Source organism: Procambarus clarkii, chromosome 13 (assembly GCF_040958095.1).
Source record: "Procambarus clarkii isolate CNS0578487 chromosome 13, FALCON_Pclarkii_2.0, whole genome shotgun sequence".
NCBI lineage: Eukaryota > Metazoa > Arthropoda > Malacostraca > Decapoda > Cambaridae > Procambarus > Procambarus clarkii.
This window is the reverse complement of record NC_091162.1, coordinates 41390113-41405478: the sequence shown is the minus strand read 5'-3', so window position 1 is coordinate 41405478 and position 15366 is coordinate 41390113.

Genomic DNA, 15366 nt, shown 5'->3' with positions numbered 1-15366 from the left:
TTCGATACTATTTCGTGTAATATCACGATATATGATTTAACCTTCAAATCTCAGAATTTCTCATAATATTGCATTTTAAGCAAGTTTTCTTGCATTTTGTTTCGTACGAAAAATCATCGAATTTAGCAATATTTTGACGTTTATCATCCCCTTTTCCTTTATGTGATTTAAACTAAATATCATCGAATTAGGCAATATTATGCTGTTTTTCCACGTCTTTGTGAATTTTCAGTTTATTGTTATTAATTCATTAATTATACAATATAAATGATGCAAACACATAATTGATTTGAAACTAACCTTAAATACTTCACTTTCAATCATCTATTTGTTTCTCGTTAAAATACTGAGTAAGATATTGAAAAGGGGAGAAGTTTTGTTTTTATTGCATATATCGACGTTTCAGCCGGATTAGAGCGGTTTTACGTGTACATCTACCATCGGTAATTTAAATGGAAAATCAGGAACATTTTAGTTTATTCTAATGAAAACACATTGATTTTTATCATTTGTATTAGAAACAACATTGTCATATGTCTTTTCTTGGATCTAAATAATACGAAACCTCGCTCTATGATTTGAAGTTAAAATCCTCATATTTGGTAAAATAGTGCCTTTTTTCACGTTTTCCATGTAGTGTGATTTTACGTAAATATATTCGTTTTTACCAATATTTTGATACTACTTCATGTAGTATCACGATATGTGATTTGGCCTTCAAATCTCAGAATGTCGCATAATATAACATTTTAAGCAAGTTTTCTTGCATTTTGTTTCGTACGAAAAATCATCGAATTTAGCAATATTTTGACGTTTATCATACCCTTTTCAACTTTGTGATTTAAACAATATATCATCGAATTAGGCAATATTTTGCCGTTTTTCAACGTTTTTGTGAATTTTCAATTTATGGGTATTAATTCACTCTATATACGTAAAAATGATGCAAACACATAATTGATTAGATAATAACCTTAAAAACTTCATGTTCAATCAACTATTTGTTTCACGTTAAAATACTGAGTAAGAGATTAAAAAGGGGAGAAGTTCTGTTTTTTTGCATATATCGACGTTTCAGCCGGAATAGAGCGGTTTTCGTGTACATCTTCCATCGGTAATATAAACGGAAAATCAGAAACATTTTAGTTAATTCTAATGAAAACACATTGATTTTTATCATTTGTATTGGAAACAACAGTGTCATATGTCTTTTCTTGGATCTAAATAATACGAAACCTCGCTCTATGATTTGAAGTTAAAATTCTCAAATATGGTAAAATAGTGACTTTTTTCACGTTTTCCATCTAGTGTGATTTTACGTAAATATATTCGTTTTTACCAATATTTCGATACTACTTTATGTTTTCTCACGATATGGGATTTAGCCTTGAAATCTCAGAATTTCTCATAATATTGCATTTTAAGCAAGTTTTCTTGCATTTTGTTTCGTACGAAAAATCATCGAATTTAGCAATATTTTGACGTTTATCATCCCCTTTTCCTTTATGTGATTTAAACAAAATATCATCGAATTAGGCAATATTTTGCCGTTTTTCCACGTTTTTGTGAATTTTCAGTTTATTGTTATTAATTCATTAATTATACAATATAAATGATGCAAACACATAATTGATTAGAAATTAACCTTAAATACTTCATTTTCAATCATCTATTTGTTTTTCGTTAAAATACTGAGTAAGATATTGAAAAGGGGAGAAGTTCTGTTTTTATTGCATATATATACGTTTCAGCCGGATTAGAGCGGTTTTACGTGTACATCTTCCATCGGTAATATAAATGGAAAATCAGGAACATTTTAGTTAATTCTAATGAAAAGACATTGATTTTTATCATTTGTATTGGAAACAACATTTTCATGTCTTTTCTTGGATCTAAATAATACGAAACCCCGCTCTATGATTTTGAAGTTAAAATCCTCAAATATGGTAAAATAGTGACTTTTTTCACGTTTTCCATGTAGCTTGACATTACGTAAATATATTCATTTTTACCAATATTTCGATACTATTTCATGTAGTATCACGATATGTGATTTGGCCTTCAAATCTCAGAATGTCGCATAATATAGCATTTTAAGATAATTTTCTTGCATTTTGTTTCTTACGAAAAATCATCGAATTTAGCAATATTTTGGCGATTATCATCCCCTTTTCCTTTACGTGATTTAAACAAAATATCATCTAATTAGGCAATATTTTGCCGTTTCTCCACGTTTTTGTGAATTTTCAGTCTATGGTTATTAATTCATTATATATACGATAAAAATGATGCAAACACATAATTGAATAGAAAATAACCTTAAATACTACATTTTCAATTAACTTTTTGTTTCTCGTTAAAATACTGAGTAAGATATTGAAAAGGGGAGAAGTTCTGTTTTTATTGCATATATCGACGTTTCAGCCGGATTAAAGCGGTTTTACGTGTACATCTTTCATCGGTAATATAAATGGAAAATCAGGAACATTTTAATTTATTCTAATGAAAACACATTGATTTTTATCATTTGTATTGGAAACAACATTGTCATATGTCTTTTCTTGGATCTAAATAATACGAAACCTCGCTGTATGATTTGAAGTTAAAATTCTCATATATGGTAAAATAGTGACTTTTTTCACGTTTTCCATGTAGTGTGATTTTACGTAAATATATTCGTTTTTACCAATATTTCGATACTACTTCATGTAGTATCACGATATGTGATTTGGCCTTCAAATCTCAGAATGTCGCATAATATAACATTTTAAGCAAGTTTTCTTGCATTTTCTTTCGTACGAAAATCATCGAATTTAGCAATATTTTGACGTTTATCATCCCCTTTTCAACTTTGTGATTTAAACAAAATATCATCGAATTAGGCAATATTTTGCCGTTTTTCAACGTTTTTGTGAATTTTCAATTTATGGGTATTAATTCACTATATATACGTAAAAATGATGCAAACACATAATTGATTAGATAATAACCTTAAAAACTTCATTTTCAATCAACTATTTGTTTCACGTTAAAATACTGAGTAAGAGATTGAAAAGGGGAGTTCTGTTTTTATTGCATATATCGAGATTTCAGCCGGAATAGAGCGGTTTTCGTGTACATCTTCCATCGGTAATATAAACGGAAAATCAGAAACATTTTAGTTAATTCTAATGAAAACACATTGATTTTTATCATTTGTATTGGAAACAACAGTGTCATATGTCTTTTCTTGGATCTAAATAATACGAAACCTCGCTCTATTATTTTTAAGTTAAAATCCTCAAATATGGTAAAATAGTGACTTTTTTCACGTTTTCCATGTAGCTTGACATTACGTAAATATATTCATTTTTACCAATATTTCGATACTATTTCATGTAGTATCACGATATGTGATTTGGCCTTCAAATCTTAGAATGTCGCATAATATTGCATTTTAAGCAAGTTTTCTTGCATTTTGTTTCGCACGAATAATCATCGAATTTAGCAATATTTTGACGATTATCATCCCCTTTTCCTTTACGTGATTTAAACAAAATATCATCGAATTAGGCAATATTTTGCCGTTTCTCAACGTTTTTGTGAATTTTCAGTCTATGGTTATTAATTCATTATATATACGATAAAAATGATGCAAACACATAATTGAATAGAAAATAACCTTAAATACTTCATTTTATATTAACTTTTTGTTTCTCGTTAAAATACTGAGTAAGAGATTGAAAAGGGGAGAAGTTCTGTTTTTATTGCATATATCGACGTTTCAGCCGGATTAGAGCGGTTTTCGTGTACATCTTCCATCGGTAATATAAACGGAAAATCAGAAACATTTTAGTTAATTCTAATGAAAACACATTGATTTTTATCATTTGTATTGGAAACAACAGTGTCATATGTCTTTTCTTGGATCTAAATAATACGAAACCTCGCTCTATGATTTGAAGTTAAAATTCTCATATATGGTAAAATAGTGACTTTCTTCACGTTTTCCATCTAGTGTGATTTTACGTAAATATATTCGTTTTTACCAATATTTCGATACTACTTTATGTTTTCTCACGATATGGGATTTAGCCTTGAAATCTCAGAATTTCTCATAATATTGCATTTTAAGCAAGTTTTCTTGCATTTTGTTTCGTACGAAAAATTATCGAATTTAGCAATATTTTGACGATTATCATCCCCTTTTTCTCTATGTGATTTAAACAAAATATCATCGAATTAGGCAATATTTTGCCGTTTCTCCACGTTTTTGTGAATTTTCAGTCTATGGTTATTAATTCATTATATATACGGTAAAATTGATGCAAACACATAATTGATTAGATAATAACCTTAAATATTTCATTTTCAATTAACTATTTGTTTCTCGTTAAAATACTGAGTAAGATATTAAAAAGGGGAGAAGTTCTGTTTTTATTGCATATATCGACGTTTCAGCCGGATTAAAGCGGTTTTACGTGTACAACTTCCATCGGTAATATAAATTAAAAATCAGGAACATTTTAGTTTATTCTAATGAAAACACATTGGATTTTATCATTTGTATTGGAAACAACATTGTCATGTCTTTTCTTGGATCTAAATAATACGAAACCTCGCTCTATGATTTGAAGTTAAAATCCTCATATATGGTAAAATAGTGACTTTTTCACGTTTTCCATGTAGTGTGATTTTACGTAAATATATTCGTTTTTACCAATATTTCGATACTACTTCATGTAGTATCACGATATGTGATTTGGCCTTCAAATCTCAGAATGTCGCATAATATAGCATTTTAAGCAAGTTTTCTTGCATTTTGTTTCGTACGAAAAATCATCGAATTTAGCAATATTTTGATGTTTATCATCCATTTTTCCTTTATGTGATTTAAACTAAATATCATCGAATTAGGCAATATTATGCTGTTTTTCCACGTCTTTGTGAATTTTCAGTTTATTGTTATTAATTCATTAATTATACAATATAAATGATGCAAACACATAATTGATTTGAAATTAACCTTAAATACTTCACTTTAAATCATCTATTTGTTTCTCGTTAAAATACTGAGTAAGATATTGAAAAGGGGAGAAGTTTTGTTTTTATTGCATATACCTGCATATATCGACGTTTTAGCCGGATTAGAGCGGTTTTACGTGTACATCTTCCATCGGTAATTTAAATGGAAAATCAGGAACATTTTAGTTTATTCTAATGAAAACACATTGATTTTTATCATTTGTATTGGAAACAATATTGTTATATGTCTTTTCTTGGATCTAAGTAATACGAAACCTCGCTCTATGATTTGAAGTTAAAATCCTCATATATGGTAAAATAGTGACTTTTTCACATTTTCCATGTAGTGTGATTTTACGTAAATATATTCGTTTTTACCAATATTTCGATACTACTTCATGTAGTATCACGATATGTGATTTGGCCTTCAAATCTCAGAATGTCGCATAATATAGCATTTTAAGCATGTTTTCTTGCATTTTGTTTCGTACGAAAAATCATCGAATTTAGCAATATTTTGACGATTATCATCCCCTTTTCAACTTTGTGATTTAAACAAAATATCATCGAATTAGGCAATATTTTGCCGTTTTTCAACGTTTTTGTGAATTTTCAATTTATGGGTATTAATTCACTATATATACGTAAAAATGATGAAAACACATAATTGATTTGATAATAACCTTAAAAACTTCATTTTCAATCAACTATTTGTTTCACGTTAAAATACTGAGTAAGAGATTGAAAAGGGGAGAAGTTCTGTTTTTATTGCATATATCGACGTTTCAGCCGGAATAGAGCGGTTTTCGTGTACAGCTTCCATCAGTGATATAAACGGAAAATCAGAATATTTTAGTTAATTCTAATGAAAACACATTGATTTTTATCATTTGTATTGGAAACAACATTGTCATATGTCTTTTCTTGGATCTAAATAATACGAAACTTCTCTCAATGATTTGAAGTTAAAATCCTCATATATGGTAAAATAGTGACTTTTTTCACTTTTTCCATGTAGTGTGATTTTACGTAAATATATTCGTTTTACCAATATTTCGATACTACTTCGTGTAGTATCACGATATGTGATTTGGCCTTCAAATCTCAGAATGTCGCATAATATAACATTTTAGGCAAGTTTTCTTGCACTTTGTTTCGTACGAAAAATCATCGAATTTAGCAATATTTTGACGTTTATCATCCCCTTTTCAACTTTGTGATTTAAAAAAAATATCATCGAATTAGGCAATATTTTGCCATGTTTCAACGTTTTTGTGAATTTTCAATTTATGGGTATTAATTCACTATATATACGTAAAAATGAAGCAAACACATAATTGATTAAATAATAACCTTAAAAACTTCATTTTCAATCAACTATTTGTTTCACGTTAAAATACTGAGTAAGATATTGAAAAGGGGAGAAGTTCTGTTTTTATTGCATATATCGACGTTTCAGCCGGAATAGAGCGGTTTTCGTGTACAGCTTCCATCGGTAATATAAACGGAAAATCAGGAACATTTTAGTTAATTCTAATGAAAACACATTGATTTTTATCATTTGTATTGGAAAAAACAGTGTCATATGTTTTTTCTTGGATCTAAATAATACGAAACCTCGCTCTATGATTTGAAGTTAAAATTCTCATATATGGTAAAATAGTGACTTTTTTCACGTTTTCCATGTAGTGTGTTTTTACGTAAATATATTCGTTTTTACCAATATTTCGATACTACTTCATGTAGTATCACGATATGTGATTTGGCCTTCAAATATCAGAATGTCGCATAATATAACATTTTAAGCAAGTTTTCTTGCATTTTGTTTCGTACGAAAAATCATCGAATTTAGCAATATTTTGACGTTTATCATGCTCTTTTCAACTTTGTGATTTAAACAAAATATCATCGAATTAGGCAATATTTTGCCGTTTTTCAACGTTTTTGTGAATTTTCAATTTATGGGTATTAATTCACTATATATACGTAAAAATGATGCAAACACATAATTGATTAGATAATAACCTTAAAAACTTCCTTTTCAATCAAGTATTTGTTTCACGTTAAAATACTGAGTAAGAGATTGAAAAGGGAAGAAGATCTGTTTTTATTGCATATATCGACGTTTCAGCCGGAATAGAGCGGTTTTCGTGTACATCTTCCATCGGTAATATAAACGGAAAATCAGAAACATTTTAGTTAATTCTAATGAAAACACATTGATTTTTATCATTTGTATTGGAAACAACAGTGTCATATGTCTTTTCTTGGATCTAAATAATACGAAACCTCGCTCTATGATTTGAAGTTAAAATTCTCATATATGGTAAAATAGTGACTTTTTTCACGTTTTTTATGTAGTGTGATTTTACGTAAATATATTCGTTTTTACCAATATTTCGGTACTACTTTATGTTTTCTCACGATATGGGATTTAGCCTTCAAATCTCAGAATTTCGCATAATATTGCATTTTAAGCAAGTTTTCTTGCATTTTGTTTCGTAAGAAAAATCATCGAACTTAGCAATATTTTGACGTTTATCATCCCCTTTTCCTTTATGTGATTTAAACAAAATATCATCGAATTAGGCAATATTTTGCCGTTTCTCCACGTTTTTGTGAATTTTCAGTCTATTGTTATTAATTCATTATATATACGGTAAAATTGATGCAAACACATAATTGATTAGATAATAACCTTAAATACTTCATTTTCAATTAACTAATTGTTTCTCGTTAAAATACTGAGTAAGATATTGAAAAGGGGAGAAGTTCTGTTTTTATTGCATATATCGACGTTTCAGCTGGAATAGAGCGGTTTTCGTGTACATCTTCCATCGGTAATATAAACAGAAAATCAGGAACATTTTAGTTAATTCTAATGAAAACACATTGATTTTCCTCATTTGGATTGGAAACAACATTGTCATGTCTTTTCTTGAATCTAAATAATACGAAACTTCTCTCAATGATTTGAAGCTAATATCCTCAAATAAGGTAAAATAGTGACTTTTTTCACGTTTTTCATGTAGTTTGATATTACGTAAATATATTCATTTTTACCAATATTTCGATACTATTTCATGTAGTATCACGATATATGATTTAACCTTCAAATCTCAGAATTTCTCATAATATTGCATTTTAAGCAAGTTTTCTTGCATTTTGTTTCGTACGAAAAATCATCGAATTTAGCAATATTTTGACGTTTATCATCCCCTTTTCAACTTTGTGATTTAAAAAAAATATCATCGAATTAGGCAATATTTTGCCGTGTTTCAACGTTTTTGTGAATTTTCAATTTATAGGTATTAATTCACTATATATACGTAAAAATGATGCAAACACATAATTGATTAAATAATAACCTTAAAAACTTCATTTTCAATCAACTATTTGTTTCACGTTAAAATACTGAGTAAGATATTGAAAAGGGGAGAAGTTCTGTTTTTATTGCATATATCGACGTTTCAGCCGGAATAGAGCGGTTTTCGTGTACAGCTTCCATCGGTAATATAAACGGAAAATCAGGAACATTTTAGTTAATTCTAATGAAAACACATTGATTTTTATCATTTGTATTGGAAACAACAGTGTCATATGTCTTTTCTTGGATCTAAATAATACGAAACCTCGCTCTATGATTTGAAGTTAAAATTCTCATATATGGTAAAATAGTGACTTTTTTCACGTTTTCCATGTAGTGTGATTTTACGTAAATATATTCGTTTTTACCAATATTTCGATACTACTTTATGTAGTATCACGATATGTGTTTTGGCCTTCAAATCTCAGAATGTCGCATAATATAGCATTTTAATCATGTTTTCTTGCATTTTGTTTTGTACGAAAAATCATCGAATTTAGCAATATTTTGACGTTTATCATCCCCTTTTCCTTTATGTGATTTAAACTAAATATCATCGAATTAGGCAATATTATGCTGTTTTTCCACGTCTTTGTGAATTTTCAGTTTATTGTTATTAATTCATTAATTATACAATATAAATGATGCAAACACATAATTGATTTGAAATTAACCTTAAATACTTCACTTTCAATCATCTATTTGTTTCTCGTTAAAATACTGAGTAAGATATTGAAAAGGGGAGAAGTTTTGTTTTTATTGCATATATCGACGTTTTAGCCGGATTAGAGCGGTTTTACGTGTACATCTTCCATCGGTAATTTAAATGGAAAATCTGGAACATTTTAGTTTATTCTAATGAAAACACATTGATTTTTATCATTTGTATTGGAAACAACATTGTCATATGTCTTTTCTTGGATCTAAATAATGCGAAACCTCGCTCTATGATTTGAAGTTAAAATCCTCATATATGGTAAAATAGTGACTTTTTTCACTTTTTCCATGTAGTGTGATTTTACGTAAATATATTCGTTTTTACCAATATTTCGATACTACTTCATGTAGTATCACGATATGTGATTTGGCCTTCAAATCTCAGAATGTCGCGTAATATAACATTATAAGCAAGTTTTCTTGCATTTTGTTTCGTTCGAAAAATCATCGAATTTAGCAATATTTTGACGTTTATCATCCCCTTTTCGACTTTGTGATTTAAAAAAAATATCATCGAATTAGGTAATATTTTGCCGTTTCTCCACGTTTTTGTGAATTTTCAGTCTATTGTTATTAATTCATTATATATACGGTAAAATTGATGCAAACACATAATTGATTAGATAATAACCTTAAATACATTATTTTCAATTAACTATTTGTTTCTCGTTAAAATACTGAGTAAGATATTGAAAAGGGGAGAAGTTCTGTTTTTATTGCATATATCGACGTTTCAGCTGGAATAGAGCGGTTTTCGTGTACATCGGGTACATCGTGTACATCGGTAATATAAACAGAAAATCAGAAACATTTTAGTTTATTCTAATGAAAACACATTGATTTTTATCATTTGTATTGGAAACAACATTGTCATATGTCTTTTCTTGGATCTAAATAATACGAAACTTCTCTCAATGATTTGAAGTTAAAATCCTCATATATGGTAAAATAGTGACTTTTTTCACTTTTTCCATGTAGTGTGATTTTACGTAAATATATTCGTTTTACCAATATTTCGATACTACTTCGTGTAGTATCACGATATGTGATTTGGCCTTCAAATCTCAGAATGTCGCATAATATAACATTTTAGGCAAGTTTTCTTGCACTTTGTTTCGTACGAAAAATCATCGAATTTAGCAATATTTTGACGTTTATCATCCCCTTTTCAACTTTGTGATTTAAAAAAAATATCATCGAATTAGGCAATATTTTGCCATGTTTCAACGTTTTTGTGAATTTTCAATTTATGGGTATTAATTCACTATATATACGTAAAAATGAAGCAAACACATAATTGATTAAATAATAACCTTAAAAACTTCATTTTCAATCAACTATTTGTTTCACGTTAAAATACTGAGTAAGATATTGAAAAGGGGAGAAGTTCTGTTTTTATTGCATATATCGACGTTTCAGCCGGAATAGAGCGGTTTTCGTGTACAGCTTCCATCGGTAATATAAACGGAAAATCAGGAACATTTTAGTTAATTCTAATGAAAACACATTGATTTTTATCATTTGTATTGGAAAAAACAGTGTCATATGTTTTTTCTTGGATCTAAATAATACGAAACCTCGCTCTATGATTTGAAGTTAAAATTCTCATATATGGTAAAATAGTGACTTTTTTCACGTTTTCCATGTAGTGTGTTTTTACGTAAATATATTCGTTTTTACCAATATTTCGATACTACTTCATGTAGTATCACGATATGTGATTTGGCCTTCAAATATCAGAATGTCGCATAATATAACATTTTAAGCAAGTTTTCTTGCATTTTGTTTAGTACGAAAAATCATCGAATTTAGCAATATTTTGACGTTTATCATGCTCTTTTCAACTTTGTGATTTAAACAAAATATCATCGAATTAGGCAATATTTTGCCGTTTTTCAACGTTTTTGTGAATTTTCAATTTATGGGTATTAATTCACTATATATACGTAAAAATGATGCAAACACATAATTGATTAGATAATAACCTTAAAAACTTCATTTTCAATCAAGTATTTGTTTCACGTTAAAATACTGAGTAAGAGATTGAAAAGGGAAGAAGATCTGTTTTTATTGCATATATCGACGTTTCAGCCGGAATAGAGCGGTTTTCGTGTACATCTTCCATCGGTAATATAAACGGAAAATCAGAAACATTTTAGTTAATTCTAATGAAAACACATTGATTTTTATCATTTGTATTGGAAACAACAGTGTCATATGTCTTTTCTTGGATCTAAATAATACGAAACCTCGCTCTATGATTTGAAGTTAAAATTCTCATATATGGTAAAATAGTGACTTTTTTCACGTTTTTTATGTAGTGTGATTTTACGTAAATATATTCGTTTTTACCAATATTTCGGTACTACTTTATGTTTTCTCACGATATGGGATTTAGCCTTCAAATCTCAGAATTTCGCATAATATTGCATTTTAAGCAAGTTTTCTTGCATTTTGTTTCGTAAGAAAAATCATCGAACTTAGCAATATTTTGACGTTTATCATCCCCTTTTCCTTTATGTGATTTAAACAAAATATCATCGAATTAGGCAATATTTTGCCGTTTCTCCACGTTTTTGTGAATTTTCAGTCTATTGTTATTAATTCATTATATATACGGTAAAATTGATGCAAACACATAATTGATTAGATAATAACCTTAAATACTTCATTTTCAATTAACTAATTGTTTCTCGTTAAAATACTGAGTAAGATATTGAAAAGGGGAGAAGTTCTGTTTATATTGCATATATCGACGTTTCAGCTGGAATAGAGCGGTTTTCGTGTACATCTTCCATCGGTAATATAAACAGAAAATCAGGAACATTTTAGTTAATTCTAATGAAAACACATTGATTTTCCTCATTTGGATTGGAAACAACATTGTCATGTCTTTTCTTGAATCTAAATAATACGAAACTTTTCTCAATGATTTGAAGCTAATATCCTCAAATAAGGTAAAATAGTGACTTTTTTCACGTTTTTCATGTAGTTTGATATTACGTAAATATATTCATTTTTACCAATATTTCGATACTATTTCATGTAGTATCACGATATATGATTTAACCTTCAAATCTCAGAATTTCTCATAATATTGCATTTTAAGCAAGTTTTCTTGCATTTTGTTTCGTACGAAAAATCATCGAATTTAGCAATATTTTGACGTTTATCATCCCCTTTTCAACTTTGTGATTTAAAAAAAATATCATCGAATTAGGCAATATTTTGCCGTGTTTCAACGTTTTTGTGAATTTTCAATTTATGGGTATTAATTCACTATATATACGTAAAAATGATGCAAACACATAATTGATTAAATAATAACCTTAAAAACTTCATTTTCAATCAACTATTTGTTTCACGTTAAAATACTGAGTAAGATATTGAAAAGGGGAGAAGTTCTGTTTTTATTGCATATATCGACGTTTCAGCCGGAATAGAGCGGTTTTCGTGTACAGCTTCCATCGGTAATATAAACGGAAAATCAGGAACATTTTAGTTAATTCTAATGAAAACACATTGATTTTTATCATTTGTATTGGAAACAACAGTGTCATATGTCTTTTCTTGGATCTAAATAATACGAAACCTCGCTCTATGATTTGAAGTTAAAATTCTCATATATGGTAAAATAGTGACTTTTTTCACGTTTTCCATGTAGTGTGATTTTACGTAAATATATTCGTTTTTACCAATATTTCGATACTACTTTATGTAGTATCACGATATGTGTTTTGGCCTTCAAATCTCAGAATGTCGCATAATATAGCATTTTAATCATGTTTTCTTGCATTTTGTTTTGTACGAAAAATCATCGAATTTAGCAATATTTTGACGTTTATCATCCCCTTTTCCTTTATGTGATTTAAACTAAATATCATCGAATTAGGCAATATTATGCTGTTTTTCCACGTCTTTGTGAATTTTCAGTTTATGGTTATTAATTCATTAATTATACAATATAAATGATGCAAACACATAATTGATTTGAAATTAACCTTAAATACTTCACTTTCAATCATCTATTTGTTTCTCGTTAAAATACTGAGTAAGATATTGAAAAGGGGAGAAGTTTTGTTTTTATTGCATATATCGACGTTTTAGCCGGATTAGAGCGGTTTTACGTGTACATCTTCCATCGGTAATTTAAATGGAAAATCTGGAACATTTTAGTTTATTCTAATGAAAACACATTGATTTTTATCATTTGTATTGGAAACAACATTGTCATATGTCTTTTCTTGGATCTAAATAATGCGAAACCTCGCTCTATGATTTGAAGTTAAAATCCTCATATATGGTAAAATAGTGACTTTTTTCACTTTTTCCATGTAGTGTGATTTTACGTAAATATATTCGTTTTTACCAATATTTCGATACTACTTCATGTAGTATCACGATATGTGATTTGGCCTTCAAATCTCAGAATGTCGCATAATATAACATTATAAGCAAGTTTTCTTGCATTTTGTTTCGTTCGAAAAATCATCGAATTTAGCAATATTTTGACGTTTATCATCCCCTTTTCGACTTTGTGATTTAAAAAAAATATCATCGAATTAGGTAATATTTTGCCGTTTCTCCACGTTTTTGTGAATTTTCAGTCTATTGTTATTAATTCATTATATATACGGTAAAATTGATGCAAACACATAATTGATTAGATAATAACCTTAAATACTTTATTTTCAATTAACTATTTGTTTCTCGTTAAAATACTGAGTAAGATATTGAAAAGGGGAGAAGTTCTGTTTTTATTGCATATATCGACGTTTCAGCTGGAATAGAGCGGTTTTCGTGTACATCGGGTACATCGTGTACATCGGTAATATAAACAGAAAATCAGAAACATTTTAGTTTATTCTAATGAAAACACATTGATTTATATCATTTGTATTGGAAACAACATTGTCATATGTCTTTTCTTGGATCTAAATAATACGAAACTTCTCTCAATGATTTGAAGTTAAAATCCTCATATATGGTAAAATAGTGACTTTTTTTCACTTTTTCCATGTAGTGTGATTTTACGTAAATATATTCGTTTTACCAATATTTCGATACTACTTCGTGTAGTATCACGATATGTGATTTGGCCTTCAAATCTCAGAATGTCGCATAATATAACATTTTAGGCAAGTTTTCTTGCACTTTGTTTCGTACGAAAAATCATCGAATTTAGCAATATTTTGACGTTTATCATCCCCTTTTCAACTTTGTGATTTAAAAAAAATATCATCGAATTAGGCAATATTTTGCCGTGTTTCAACGTTTTTGTGAATTTTCAATTTATGGGTATTAATTCACTATATATACGTAAAAATGATGCAAACACATAATTGATTAGATAATAACCTTAAAAACTTCGTTTTCAATCAACTATTTGTTTCACGTTAAAATACTGAGTAAGATATTGAAAAGGGGAGAAGTTCTGTTTTTATTGCATATATCGACGTTTCAGCCGGAATAGAGCGGTTTTCGTGTACATCTTCCATCGGTAATATAAACGGAAAATCAGAAACATTTTAGTTAATTCTAATGAAAACACATTGATTTTTATCATTTGTATTGGAAACAACATTTTCATGTCTTTTCTTGGATCTAAATAATACGAAACCCCGTGTATGATTTTGAAGTTAAAATCCTCATATATGGTAAAACAGTGACTTTTTTCACGTTTTCCATGTAGCTTGACATTACGTAAATATATTCATTTTTACCAATATTTCGATACTATTTCATGTAGTATCACGATATATGATTTGGCCTTCAAATCTCAGAATGTCACATAATATAGCATTTTAAGCGAATTTTCTTGCATTTTGTTTCTTACGAAAAATCATCGAATTTAGCAATATTTTGACGATTATCATCCCCTTTTCCTTTACGTGATTTAAACAAAATATCATCGAATTAGGCAATATTTTGCCGTTTCTCCACGTTTTTGTGAATTTTCAGTCTATGGTTATTAATTCATTATATATACGATAAAAATGATGCAAACACATAATTGAATAGAAAATAACCTTAAATACTTCATTTTCAATTAACTTATTGTTTCTCGTTAAAATACTGAGTAAGATATTGAAAAGGGGAGAAGTTCTGTTTTTATTGCATATATCGACGTTTCAGCTGGAATAGAGCGGTTTTCGGGTACATCTTCCATCGGTAATATAAACGGAAAATCAGGAACATTTTAGTTAATTCAAATGAAAACACATTGATTTTCATCAATTGTATTGGAAACAACAGTGTCATATGTCTTTCCTTGGATC